We start from the raw sequence: 12,432 nt of genomic DNA, 5'->3' as shown, positions 1-12,432 counted from the left end.
TCTGCAGAGGCAGATAGCCCTCAGAGGATGCACCCCCAGAATCCACAGTGGTAGACAGCCCACAGAAGCTGCACCTCCAGGATCTGCAGAGGCAGTCAGCCCGCAGAGGATGCACCCCCAGGATCTGCAGAGGCAGTCAGCCCACAGAGGATGCACCCCCAGGATCTGCAGAGGCAGTCAGCCCACAGAGGCTGTGCCCCCAGAATCTGCAGCAGCAGACAGCCTGCAGAAGGCAGCTTTGCCTCATAGCAGTCAGAGGACTGAGTATCGGTATCTATCAGTGAAGGACAGAATGAGATGCTAACTATAAAACAGGAACACTGCCGAAGTTTGAAGAGAGAACTATTGAATTCTCTACACACACATGCACGCAGTCAAGCATGCGCACACACACACAGTCCAAAGTTCAGTCTCTGTCAAAAATGAACTTAAGAAAATCTAGAATCGAAGATGTATATGTAGATGTCCGCTACAGCAAGGATGGAGGAGAAAGGAACATGAAAATGCCTTCAGTAGGACTAAGAGAAATTTGGAGCATCAACTGGGAGACTCGTCAGTTCCCTTCTTCCTTTCGCTCAAAGATGCCAACAACTGGGTTGCGAAGATGGCTCAATGGGTAATGTGCTTGCCGGATAAGCTGGATGCGCAGAATTGTGTCCTTTAGAACCCATGTAATCTCTCTCCGGATACTGTAGCACACACGCCTGTAATCACACACTCTTCCAAGAAGGTGGGAGGCAGAAGAATACACGGATGCCCAGTGCCCAGCTAGTCTAGCATACAGTGGTTCAACTACAAGAGACGCTGTCTCAAACAAGATAGAAAGCAAAGACTGACAACTGAGATTGTCCTCTTCAAGCACGTGCCTACATAGGTGCGCGAGCACACACACACAAACCACAGAGAGAGAGAGAGAGAGAGAGAGAGAGAGAGAGAGAGAGAGAGAACTCAGAATAATAATAAAGCTTTAATAAAAAATATTGAATGAAAATAAATGTTAAAAGCAGGTGTGCCTACCAGAAAGAAGAGTGGAAGATTCTTCACCACCCCCACCACCCCCACCCCACTCCCACCCTGCCAAAGGACCTGTTCCTGGAGAGAAGAGTGCTAGGTGCTGTCATGTGACAATCCTCCAGCTAAAAGGGTCAGCCTGCTGCATGCCTTTCAGCAAGGAATGCCGTTTCTGTACACAGCCTCACTCTTCGCCGTGATCAGAGACAGACATCTTTTAAGTAGGATGTCCCCGTTAGGAGGCTGCTGATGGCCTGCTTTTCTCGCAGACAGCCTACTATCCTGGCGCACAGCCTCTTGCGTCGAGGTAGGGCTGCCATCCCTAGTTCTTCCCAGTGGGATGTGAGTGGTGGCTGGTGTTACCTGTAGACTTACAGCCCAACATCAGACGGGCTTTCTACACAGCCCGCCGCTCCTTACTACACAATACAAAAAGAGCAAAAATAAAATAAAATAATAAAATAAAAAAAACAGGAAGATGGGGAGGGGTTAGAGAACTTTTTCAAAGAAATAATTTTAAAAGTAAGCTTCTAGCTTTAAGGGAATTGTAAAATTCCCAGCAAGATGAAAGCAAACACACCCAATAGGATAATATTCTTTGAAATGTGAGAACATGAGAAGGAAACAAAACTGCAAAAGCATCTGTGGAGATCAAAAATTTATATATATATATATATATATATATGCATGCATATGAATTCTTTTTGAAAGATTTTAAGTTTTTTATATTTATTGCATGCGTGTGTATTTCTGTGCTAGTGCAGACATGAAAGTCAGAGACATGGGTGTCGGTTCCCTGCTTCCACCACGTGGATTCTGGGTGCTGAACCCAGGTCACCAGCTTTGGCGGTTGTCAAGCTGCTGCCTCTACCACTGAGCCATCTCTGTGATCCCAAGATCTGATTTCTTAACAGCAATTTCTGAAGGTGGAAAGTGCTGAGGATGGGTTTCAGAATTCTTAGAGGAAATGATATTCTACGTAGCACCCTAAACAAAGTGTGGGAGAGAAAAGACAGTTACAGACAGGCATATGTGCTTTTACCAGTTCTATTGGGCACAGGAGTAGAACCCCTAGCCATGACAATTAGTCACGGGAAAGACATAAAGGGGGTTTCACATTGGAAAGTGGGTCATTAAATTGCCCCCGTTTGCAGATGACATGAAGGGACATTCATTGGAAAACATACAAATGGCCAACACAGACACACGGGGAAGTAAGAATCACTCATCCCAATAAGATTGCCTGCTGTCAAAAAAAATAAAAGGGAAATTTGGGAAAGAATATAGAGAAAGAGCTACTCTTAGCTGGTGGTTTTGGAATGTAAATTAGTGCAGGCACGTGAAAGCTGTACAGCCTGAGATTTCCTCAAAAACTGTGTACATACTTATACATATGCACACACACACAAATACACACATATATAATCTCAGGCATAGGGTCTGGTGAGCACTACTGGTTACATACTCAGAGGAAATCAAATCAACATTTGAAAGAGATTATCTGCATTCCATAGCGGATATATATATATATATATATATATATATATATATAGAGAGAGAGAGAGAGAGAGAGAGAGAGAGAGTCTAAAGCTATGTATATATATAGCTTTAGACTGTCATTTTTTTTTTTTTTGAGACAGGGTTTCTCTGTAGCTTTGGAACCTGTCCTGTCCTGGAACTAGCTCTGTAGACCAAGCTGGCCTCAAGCTGACAGAGATCAGCCTGCCTCTGCTTCCCAAGTGCTGATATTAAAGGTGTGTGCCACCACAACCCAGCTGCTATATACTTTCTAATCGCTCTTTGGAATAACTTTATTAATTGGGAATTAAATGATTTCTTCAAGTATTGTAGATACCACCAGTGTGGTTCTCTTAGACATGTTTTTAAAAGGAAGTGCTCAACTGACAGTTTTTAATAATGTGTGTGTATGTATGTATATATGTATATATATGTATATACACATATATATCATCCAGTTTGGAGACTTTTACAAAAAGAGGAAGAGACGAGAGGAGGCCCTTTCGTTAGTGGCTCCTCCCAATAGTGTTTTCTCTGCCAGACGTTCCCAATACCTGAGGAGCCTGAGCTAAAGAACCTGCCTGTTTGACCTCGGGGCAGGTGGGACAGACAGGCCGAAAGCTGCACAGGAAAGCAAGGGCCTAACCCAGCTGCACAGGCTGTCCCGCCTCCGGTCCACAGCTGTTACTACTTTCTCTAGGCTTCTGCGGCCAACACACACAAAACGTGCACACGTGCACACATGCACACAGGAACAGAGACAGGGAGAAGAAAGCGATTTCAGTCCGCTTGGGGTTCTTTATCTTTGTTTATTTGGGCTTGGTTGGTTAGCAGCTTTAGTTAGATTTCTGTTGCTGGATAAAACCCACGACCAAGAGCAGTTTGGGAAGGAAAGGGTTTATTTGGTTGTTATTGTTGTTGGGGGATATTCGATCACACAGTGAACCCCGAGTTTGTATTTGCATTAATTAAATAAAATTAATCAGGAGGCTACATTAACAACTACATTAACTACATTGACAGAAAGTAACCATAGAGCACCAGAGGGCATCAAGGAGAGATAGAGAGACAGGAAATAGTAGGGTGGGAGTTGCAGTAGCCAAAGCACAGGTCTTTCATGAATGACGAGTTAGCTAGTTGCTGCTCAGCCTCTCCAAGCTCACAGGTTTTCACCCCAGCCTTTGAAGGTCAAGTCTTATTCATAATTAGAATGATAGAAGTTTTGTTAAAGCTACCTTTAGTGACAGCGACAGAGCTGGTGCCTGCAGGAGCAGAATTCCTACAGGACTGCAGCCTGAGCGGCAGGGTCGCTGCTACAGAAGCTGACCAGGAATTGAGGAGTTGCAGTTGCTGGCTGAGGTAGCTGCAGGTTAAGGAGCAGTCACTGTGCTGATGACGTTGAAGGAAGCCGAAGGCAGGAACTGAAGCAGAGACCACAGGTAAACTCGCCCTCTTTGGCTTGGCTTGCTCAGTCTCTCTATACAATCCAGAACCACCCTCAGTAGGCTAGGTCCTCCCATGCCAATGAAGAAAATGCCCACAGACCTGCCTACAGACCAATCTGATGGCGGCATTTCCTCAATTGAGTTTCCTCTTTCCAGGTGACTCTGGTTTCTGTCAAGTTGACAAAAAAAGAAAAGAAAAAGAAAGAAAGAAAGAAAGAAAGAAAGAAAGAAAGAAAGAAAGAGGAAAAAAAAAACCTAGCACAATTGTTTCCAAAAATACATGTCTCTGTCTGCAACCAAAGTTCTTCCAGGGTTAATACTAGGAGGGGAAAACCAGCAGCCATGGCAACCCTCTGCCTTTGCAGGAGCCAGAAATGGTCTTCATTTTCAGTGCTAGCTTAGCTGTTCTTCGCTCTTAGAGCTGCAGATCATAAAAAATATATTTTTTCCAGTTTCTTCCCTAAAAGCCTCACTAGGTTGTTAGTCATTCTTGTCTTACCACTGTGAGTAAATTTTCAGATAACTGACATGTTTATGACAGACACAATTGCTATGCGGACATCCAGTTATGTGACTTGGGATATTCAATTTTGTTTTATATCCTTCAATAAAGTTTTATCCCTTTATTGACACAAATCTCACACAATTCTTGTTGTTAGCTATTTATGGCTCTTACAGCCATTGTATATGGATACATTTTCACTTCATTTTATAACTAGTTAATGCTAGCCTATAGAAAAGTTTAGTGATATTTAGAGGCATTTTTCAAACTTTTTGTGGCTTTGCAATCCCTTCCTGCAAATTATAATATGAATGGAGAAATTGATTTCTAAATATCCACTCGAAAACAAGAAAAAAATCAAAGCCACTTTCCTATACTAGTAAAGAGAATACAAACATATTTATTGAACATTTTGCAACATTCTTTGAGAGCATGTGGCCAGTCTATATAATATCATTCCTCATCATAAATGTAATACACAGTAGAATCTATAGGAGACAACTTGAAAGGTACATTATTTCAAGAGGGAGCACAGTATTTGGGGGTATCTAATGTTTTATTTTTATGTGAACATACTCACAGCTTTGAGCACAGTGTACCAGAAACAAAAACACATGTGTCTGTCTACAGTGTCAGAATTTACTGAATAACAATCAATTTGCGGGGCTTGGCAGGTATCATAACAGATATTTGTCATAACCCCTCCCACCTTGGTGGCTTGGGTGAGGCAAACACAGATTTTTTTGTTTATGGGAATCTTAATTACTAATATTAACTCTCATGCCACAGAGCACATAGTAAATCAGTCTGTACGTGTGCATCCATGTGTGTGTGTGCACATGTGTGTGTTACAGAATGAATGCAAGTTAAAGCAGCTGCAACCGAGCTCAGAGGCTTCAGAAGTGGGCGGAGAAAGAGCCTGTGAAGATAAAGAACCAAGTCGGTGGTCAGAGGGTACTACCAGGGGGAACTCCCAGGGTCAGACTGTGAAAAAGCAGAACCAGAGCCAGACTGAGAACATGAGCCAGGCCAGTGCAGGAAACTGGTTCAGACAGGTGAGCAGGTGGACAGAGAGGCAGTTAAGTAGGCTCTGGCATCTGTGGGGAATGGATTCAAGATGGGGAGTCCTGGGTCCCTGACACACACACACGTGCACCAGGTATTAGGTAATAGCCCCTATAGCACCATGCCATCAGAGTGGTAGGTGCCCATCCCTTTATGGGGTCCAGGTGAGGGCATTACACCCTTTCCTCAATCTGCTGTAGCCTATAAGCTCTTGAATCTGCATCCCTGCTGCGGCGAACTCCTCAACCAGCGAGAAAGAACGACCACCACACGAGGATTCTTCTCAGATCACGCTTTACTGGAGTGCACTTGGTTGAGAGATAACATGAAGCGAAGGGGCCCGAGAGCACTAAGGCAGCTGCTTATATAGGGAATTGGCACATGGGTCGCCCTGTGATTGGGCTGCCACCATCAGCTGACACCAGACTACTTCGGGATAGGCCTAGGGACCATTATCCACCACGCATGCGGGGAGCGGGGGACACGCAGCTCTCAAAGGCATAAGCCAAATATGGAGTTGTTTATTACCAACAAGACAGGATGTCGGCGCCATCTTGTAATGGCGATCCTGTCCCGGCTCCCTGCACCTGCTATGACCGTTCCTACTTTCTGGTGCCCTACAGCTTCAGGACTCTCCAGCAGACTCATGTCTCCCTTTCTGTTTCTAGAAACGAGCCATTTACCAGTCTCTGCTGTAAACTCTCAAAGCCACCTTTCCTCCAGCAAGGCTTCATCTCCTAAGTTCCACAACCTCCCCCAAACAGTGCCCATGAGAGACATTTCTCATTCAAACCACTACAGCATCCTATAATCTACAGAGACAAATTAGTAGTGTACATAGGAATATGAAGGTCACATGAAGAAGACAAGGTCCGAGAACTTCACACACATCAGACTGCAGGGAGAGTTTCAAGTGAGGATGGCCCCACCCATCCCCCATCTGACCACCCAGTATGTACACCAAAGGACACAGGCGGAGAACTCCTGATTGCCATGGGCACTTCAGCTCAGCTTAGTCCCCGCTGAAGATGCCGCCTATATGAATTGCTGTCTGTCCATCTGCCTGGACCTGATTCTGCCCTTTGCTTCCATGGCCTTCAGAGTCCGATACTTCACATCTGCAGCTCAGTTTGACCCCCAAGCTTGGCTCAAGTTGTGAGCCCCTGGCTGAACTCTGTAGCAGTGTCTCCAGCAGACCTCCAACAAGCACTTGTTTTATTTCTCCAGAAATTCTTCTGCCATCTCTGTCTCCTTCCTGCACCTGCTCCTTGGCCTCTTTGGAGGCTTGTTATTGTTGTGTTGTTTGTTTGTTTGTTTCTGAGACAGGGTTTCATATATTCCAGGATATTTGATATATAATTGGGAGTTAACATTAGTAGTCAACTTTGCCTGGAAGAAGAGAGAAAGAAACACACACACACACACACACACACACACAGAGAGAGAGAGAGAGAGAGAGAGAGAGAGAGAGAGAGAGAGAGAGAGAGAGAGAACCTGCATTTGCTTTGGCTGGTAATCAAGAGAGTTGGGACTCTAAAGCAAATTGCTGCCAAAGAAACTGCTGTGCCTTGTGAATTTATTGCTATTCAATAAATTCTGACACTATGGAAAGACACAGGGGTATTTGTCTATGTTTCTGACATAATAAATGTAAGACAGTTATAAACTTACCTAGTAGCAATATCCCAGGGAGAATCGGGGCCTGGAGTTTGGAATCATAGGAGTCACTCAAATCCACCACCAGCCCCACTCCCTGGGCACATCTGTAGGCTCAAGAAGAAGAGTTATACATGTTTATACAACTCCAGGGACCACCAGCAGGGAACTATGCCAGAGGGCAAATCACTCTCCCCTGCCTGCCATGAGGGATTCTTGTGGGACCCTAATGGACTACCAGGAATCAGCAGCTGGAACCCAGAGCTGCAGCAATGTCCAGGGGCCGAATTTCAGGACTTTAAACATCTCCATCATCTCCCAATAGTCACTCCAAGTGTGTAAGGCACACTTAGTTGTATCCAAGGGCATTCAGGGCAATAGTTAGGCATTTAGAAGCCCTAAAGCGCCTGCAGTGGTTAGCTTTCGTTGCCAACTTGAAATAGTCTGGAGTCATCTGTGAAGAAAGTCTCTTTGAGGGATTATCTAGATAATGTGAGTATGTCTCTGGGGTAATTGCCTTGATTAGTAAGTCAATCTGCAAGCTTTTGGTGGTGTCATTATCTGATAAAGAGATCCTGGATTGTATAAGAATAAAAGTTAGCAGCCGGGTCAGTGGTGGCGCACACTTTTAATCCCAGTACTCAGGAGGCAGATGCAGGCGGATCTCTATGAGTTCGAGGCCAGCCTGGTCTACAAGAGGTAGTTCCAGGACATCTAGGGTTACACATAGAAACCCTGTCTCGACAAACCAAAAAAGAATAAGAGTAGTGATCAAGTTCTGAAAATAAAAGCTCTTCAAGCCACGATTCTTCCTCTTTCATTTGATATCCTGTGAATTTTGAAAGCTCTCTTTGGAATAACCTCAGTATTTGCAACCTTACCAAAAAAAAGCAAACCCTGGCTCTGAGGGATGCCTTCCATCAGGTGCTTCTGATACCTGAGGAGGGACTTCCAGGTGAACCATCTCTGTCTTACTCAGCTGGCCATCATGTGGGCTTCAAGACAGTAAGACCTTCACCATCCATGCTGCCGCTTGCTCCTAGGAGATGCCATGTTGTCTCGCATGTGATCGCTCGATTATATAACATAAACACACTTGTGTGCACACACATATGCAACACACAACACATATATATTTGTGTTTTATATATGTAATAATATATGTGACATACAATTATATACGTAATTACATATTGTGTGTAATATATAACATATACTATCACATGTCACGTATATTATTTCATATAAACGTAAAACCCAAATGCATGTACATGCTTACATACAGCATGGCAAAAAGAGAGTGGGACTGTGAAGCAGACCAAAGCTGTCTGTGCGTCTCCGTCAGCACCAAACATTCGCTTCCATTCATATTTATGTCCAGTTGACGTCAACTGTTCTCACAGTCTGGGCCTGTAAATTGGCCTACCAACTACAGTGATCCCTGCTCTATCATGACATCCCATAGATACAAAACAGAAGATGGTCATTTTGGAGTTAAGCCACCCCTGTCCCTCTGCTAGGGTTCGGGGAAAGAAAACCTACTCGTGCAACTTACCAGAATAACAACAAAAATATGTTTCACTTCAAAGACTATTTTTGAAACCAGATTACCAAACCTGGATTTCTCACCGCCCTTCACGCCCTCAAAGCACCCTGTGGCAGCTGCCTGATGCCTGCTCGCTCTGCATTGCTCTCCTGGGCCCACTTCCTCAATTCTGTCTCCCAGAGTTCACCAAGGAGAGATGAGACGGTGAGTGCAGCTGTTCCCCACTTTCTAGTGCCCCTCCTCATGGCTGTACCCGAGAGCTTGTCGCCATTAAGCCTCCCAGTCCTGAGGAGGGAACAAAAATAAAGAAATTCTTTTTCACACTTACATAATCCTCACTTCCAGTAACTCTTCACAAGCGTGAGAGTAAAGGGGATTTGAGCCTAATGATATAAGAGTATTTTGCCCCCGGCTTGACTTAAGAGCTTCTCAGAATTTTTGATCAAAAGAGTAAATTTATGGAAAGGTGATAAACTGGGAAGGAAAACCTCCACAAACAAAGAACTCCTTCTCTTGTCATTCCTTAGCCCTTCCCTTCTACAGAGCTTCTTGTCCAGGTAATTTAGAAACTTGGGACCTTTCCTCCTGAATGAGACCTCAAAGATCCTACGCCCCACCCCACCGAGGTGTGTGGCTGTGTTCACACAGGGAGACAGAGACAGACACAGAGAGAGATGAAAAACTCTGTTTATCTTCTCACAGAAACTCCACCATCTGGGATGGCACCAGGCAAGAGATATCTGAGGCCCAGCCCTTTTCTCCCAGAATAGATCACACCACCCCTCTTTGAGAGCTTTTGTATTTATGACCTATCTATGTGTAGAAACAATAAACGTGGGTGCCTGCCTGGGAGTGGGAATGTGGGCGCCAGGGAGCCGAGGTCCCCCAGCTTTGTGTGGGAAGAGAGGAAGAGGCAGCTCTCCCCTGACCAATTCCAAGCCCCTTTCTTCCAGCCAAGAGTGCACCGGCCAGCTGAGCCCTGGCACCTTGTTTTATTGTGCGAAGTCAGGAAAGAGATCTCTCAATTATCCTCAAATTAACTGCCTCTTGCCATTATCCGCTCCCTGAGGACCAATCAGAGAGTGCGTTTGCAGAGCTGGGTGTCAGCCTGCCACTTCATCCCCTCGCTGGGATCCAGTCCCAGCGACCCCCTCCCAGGCACGCACCCAGCCGGAGTCATCTGCTGCTGCCATTTCTCATGACAAACTTTAATGCTTTAATTAGGAAGCATCCGCGTGTCCACTCTTCACAAACACCATATGGTGCCTGGTGCGAAATATGTTTCGTTTTCACGAAGGCGAAGCCTTAGGAAAGGGCAGCATTTTGAATATCAATTGTTGTTCCCACACTGGCAACGAATAAATTTTCTGTGCTTCAAAAGAGACCACAACGTTGAAAAGAACGAGGGGGATTTTCCTCCATCTGAGAAAAACTTGGAGAAGACGCATTTTGTGTGAGAAGAAAGTGGAACCTGATTTCTAAGGATCAGAAATTCAAAGCCCTTTAGAAGTAAATTCCAAGAATCTTCCAAGCATTCTAAAGATTTAAGATAAGAGACATCCTGGGTCCAGTTTTCTATTTTTAACAAAACGATGAAAAGTGTTTTCTCTTAGAAAACACACTGAGTATTCAGGCAATCTGGGGCTAGTCCTAACTCCCAGCCACCCCCCACCATCACTCCACCCCACTCCCATACCAACCCCATGCCAAAAAAACGCCTTCTCCCTCGATCTGCTCAGGAGATTGGCTTCTCAAGGGTGTATGTACAAATTACTTTGTTTCTTGGAGATCTGGGACTAACTAGGGAAATGCAGTCCAATGGGATGTAGTCTACAGTCTTGTTTTCTTTTCAAATACTGTGTCCCTGAAAAGCAAATCCAAGTTTTCCAAAGCCCACATTTAACTAAAAATTCAAGAGCTTAAATGAGGCAAAATTCAGGGTCTGTTCTCCAGTGAGGATCAGGGGGAGATTCAGGCCAAATTCCAGTATGGGCCTTTTCCTGCTTTTATGTAAATCTCTCAACATGCAAATGATTAAATAATCAAACCATTAGAAGGTATAAATAAGTGATTTATATTTTCTTCCTTGCTCAGGTCAGTTCCTAGTCTTTTGTTGGAGGCCATAGGACAGGATTAGCCACGGTCCCTGTGGAGGGTGAAGGGTTGGCCAGAAAGGGCTGTAATTAGTCATTTTCATTTTAAAATAAATAAAACCGTTGACACTGGAGAGTGAACATCAACCTTCTTTCCCTGTCTGAGGGGACTGGTTTCTTTCTCCTTCATCACTGGGGTCCATATTCTTCTCTCTAGCTGGAGCAGCAGTCACCTCGGAGTCCTCTTCCTCTGGACTACGTAATTACAAGCTACCACATGTGGTGTTCGAGACACAACTTTAATTATCTGAACTGGAGCACACAACAGACCCTGAATTGAGCGAACAAAAGCCTATTAGAAGGTGATCCCCTGTGGTCACATTGTAATTACTGTCAGGGGCCATGGCGGCCACAGAATTTTCCTGCACTATCTCACTAACCTTCTATGCTAGAGTCACGTGACGGATGATTTGTGTCATAATCCCATTTCCTTTAATGGTGTGGCACTGGAAACAGAGAGGCGGGGGAAGGGTTTGCACCTAGGTCTGGCTGAAACTTAATTCAGGAGGCCCCGCAGATGTGCAAACACAGCTCAGGCAGTAATTACTGCCACCAGAGCCTCTGGCCTTGCACAGAGGGTGTCGCCGAGGCTCACAAAGTCAGCCACTAAGGCACCTGGCTCCAGAGCAGCAGAAAGTCCCCCTGTGAGTGTAAGGAAATTGCAAGCTCCCAGCCAGGTGGCTCAGCTTGTCTTTCCCGATAAGATTTTCACGGAAGCACAGAGGCAGATTCCCTTGCAATGGACTGCTTCCTGGAAGAGCCACCTGCTATGATCAGGCACCGCCCCTCTGCGTTAATCCCGCGAGATGCTCCCATTTTATCCTTTGACCATTGACAGTAGTACCTACCATAGTTCAATACATAGTTTTCATTTCTTAGCCATAGAACATGGACTGTCCAGCCACTGCATGGAACCTTCAGGGCAACTTGGTGATGAAACTGTTTGTGTAACATAAAGAGTCTTGGGTTCAGGAACAGGGCAGATGGCTCAGCAGTTAACAGGGCTTGTTGCTGTTGCTCAGGCCCTGAGTAGGGCTCCCAGCACCCACGTCATGCAGCTCACAAAACCCTGCAACTCTAGCTCTGGGGAATCTGATGTCGTCTTCTGGTCTCCAGAGAACCTACACTCACTTGCACACACCCCAACACAAACAAACACACACACATGCATAGTTAAAGTTTCTAAAACATGTAAAGGGCTACTAGGTTCATAAACACTACTATTACATTACTTATTTAACAAAATCGCTTTGATGGCTTTCTTTGCTTTTTGTTGACTAGACAGACAATAATGATTGATAACACTTGCTATCAATACTGGATTTCTCATTATAACAAAGGTCAATATCCAACTACCATCAGACTATCAGACATTTTTCCTTTCCTACAATTCTAATCTTTTGTTAGATCTAGTGTGTTTTTGAAAACTGTCTTGATTGATTCTACCTCTCTCTTCAGCCATTTCTTCTTGCAGCCCATCTGTGTCTGTGAACATTTCCAGATGAGCAGACAGAGGTATATATATATACCAAATAT

The sequence above is a fragment of the Microtus ochrogaster genome, chromosome 19, assembly GCF_000317375.1.
Source record: "Microtus ochrogaster isolate Prairie Vole_2 chromosome 19, MicOch1.0, whole genome shotgun sequence".
Classification (NCBI taxonomy): Eukaryota; Metazoa; Chordata; class Mammalia; order Rodentia; family Cricetidae; genus Microtus; species Microtus ochrogaster.
The sequence above is the reverse complement of the archived record's forward strand: the minus strand, read 5'-3'. Positions refer to the sequence as shown.